Here is a 3,020-nt window from a genome sequence, read left to right as displayed (position 1 = left end):
GTTTATAACAAATACAAATCAACGGCGATTTAGTAAAGCCATGTGTCAACGCTGCTGAGCTGCACAGAAATGCCGTTTAAAAACAGAGTCGCACATTTTGAATTTGAGTGCAGAGCAGGCAACCAATCAGCGCGTCGAATCTGATGCCATTGTCCAATAGTTGCAAAGCAGAGCAACCTCAGACCAATCAAAGAGCTATACATTCTTTAAAAACCTGTGAACACGCCCACAATGCAGGAAAGAATATTTTCGAAATGCTCTGCTCGTTGTTATTGGCCATGTTGCATGATTGTTCTCAAATGAAGATATTTAGAATTAGAAGAATTTCACGAGAGTAGAATACTGAGAAATAATACTGTAATTTCACAATTACAATGTTACAATGTATGTTTAACATATTTCTGCATGTTACTTATAATGTGGTCTGAGCTTATCGTCCTTGAGCTTAAAATGAGGAAAGCAATTTACTTTTGCTTTGAGTGATGATATTCCTATATTCTTAAACCCCTATCTCATACAAATGTATATGTATATATTTAATTAATTTCTATCATATGTATTTATTACTTTAGTATTTATTCAGTTTGGAGTGGCTACAGAAGCCCTGAACCGCAAGGTGCAAAAAATAAAATAACAAAAATGTAAGGGCCTTAGAGCAGAGGTTTTCAATTGGTGAGGTGCGCCTCCCCTGGGGGGCATCAGAGAGTCCCAGGGGAGGCGCAGCGCGGGGAAAATAAATCATAACAGTTCACGTCTGTACACATCTGTCCTGCTAGCTTGCATGTTAAAGTGCGTGTTTTGCATATGCGTGTTGCGAAATGGATCACTTTGTAGTGTCTACAAAACAAAAGTCTACAGGAGAGGAGGCAGATTCTGGGCCAAGCAAAACACGGAGGAAGTATGATCACGAATATTTAAAGTTGGGATTTTCCTGGACCGGCCCTGATGATGCGCCGCTGCAACAGTGTGTTATTTGCAAAGAGGTGCTAGCAAATGATAGTATGAAACCCTGTAAGCTCCGGCGCCACATTGAGGCCAAGCTCTAGTCTGGTGGCCAAGCCACTGGAATTTTTTGACAGAAAGCTGAAAGAATTGCAAACACAAAAGAGAGTAATCCAGACTTTTAGCTCCGTTAATATTAAGGCAACTGAAGCATCATATCGTGTTACTTTACGTATAGGACTGAGTTTCCCCACCTCTCTCGCAAGGCAATAAAAGTACTCATCCCCTTCACCTCCACTTATGTGAGTGTGGGTTTTCCACTATGAACCTTCTTAAAAGCAAATACCGATCAAGGCTGCAGGTGGAGGATGATTTTACGTTTATTCCTTTCTACTGCACAGCCTCGCATCGATCACCTGTGCGCATCTGACTCTGACTCATTGTTCCCACTGATATAGGGGTGATGAAAATGAAGAGGCAAAATCGGCAATCCGATTTTTTTCCTATCTTATCTTATCTAGGCCTATATGGAAGTGATTTTTATGCATTTGATTCTGTGAAAAACAGCGTGGCCCATAGCTGATGTTGTTTGATGTCTGATGTTGATGTTTTCAAAGTTGATTACTTTAAGTAGCCTAAACTCTCCAAAATAGCTCTTATTCAATTTATATAACATTAGTAGATTGTGGCTGTTAATGAACATGTTCCCATCTTAGTTATTTGACCATTGAGGTTTTCTGTTCAGTGATGGCATCGCATCATTTATATGTATTAATGTTTTCCATCTGAAAGGACTAAATATGAAATTAAACAAATGACAATAAAATGCAACTTTTTAAATGTAACTGTATTCTAAATACCAATGATTTAAAATGTAACTGCTGTGGAATACAGTTACTTATATTTTGTATTGTAAATACGTAATCCTGTTACATGTATTCCGTCACTCCCCAACCCTGAATATAGGGCGCAAAACGAACTCTCTCAGAAAAAAGTCCCTGCCCTGTCCTCTAAGGGGCTCTGAATTTTTCACAATTTATTTATATTTTCAGTTTATAACAAATCAAAATCTGTTTATTTTATTTAAATTAATATATTAAAAAACATTTGATTATTTATTTTAAGTATTAACCTATTTACTTTTTACATGTAAAATATAAAATAAAAGGTTAAAGAAAAAAATTTACGTTCACCAGAAAAACAAACAAACAATGAAACTAGACTCAATATGGTCCCTTGATCCCACCTCAGATTAATAAAAAAGGTTCAATCTGACTGTATATCTCACTACTGCAACTTTAATACTTGTAATTGCATGTTTATAAAGTATCAATTGCTCGTAATTATGATATACAAACTTGAAATTGCGACTTGTAATTATGAGGAATAAACTCGCAATAGCAACTTAATTGCTCGTAATTATGAGATATAAACTCACAATTTTATGTAATTATGATATATAAACTTGCAACTGTGATTACAAGATATGTACTTGGAATTGCGAATTTTATATCTCAAAAGTGCAACTATTTCTCACAGTTTCAGGTTTATATCACCCCAATGCCGACAATATATATTGCGATTGTGAAAAATCAAGTCAGAATCACCTCTTTTAATTCTGTGGCAGGATCGGCTTTTATGGGATTCAATCATGAAGGCACTTCAAAAAAGTGGATGAAAAAGCTTTGTTTTTAAGCTCCAACCAAAAGGCAAAAGTCATGGTCTGGTTTGCATGAAATCAACCATAAGAGGTTTTTGAGAGAGGTCATTACACTGGAGTGGAAGTAAGGCCATGATTACAAGAGGGGGAAAGGACCTCACAGCAGTATTTTGCCTGCTATTCCTTATTTAATACCCAGTGTAATCATCACCTGCTAATTACAATTCAGGCAGCATGCCTGATCGCCCATCTCTCTCTCTCTCTCTCTCTCTCTCTCTCTCTCTCTCTCTTCAAGTCTTCACCAATCCCAAGAGGCCTCTTTGTATTAAGCATGCAGGTTTGCGCCTCATTGGTGCGTGTGTGAAAGAGAGTGCACTAAGACTCAGAGAGGAATACACACTGACAGACAGTCACAGAA

This window comes from Xyrauchen texanus, chromosome 48 (genome assembly GCF_025860055.1).
Source record: "Xyrauchen texanus isolate HMW12.3.18 chromosome 48, RBS_HiC_50CHRs, whole genome shotgun sequence".
NCBI lineage: Eukaryota > Metazoa > Chordata > Actinopteri > Cypriniformes > Catostomidae > Xyrauchen > Xyrauchen texanus.
This window is presented reverse-complemented; position numbering follows the sequence as displayed.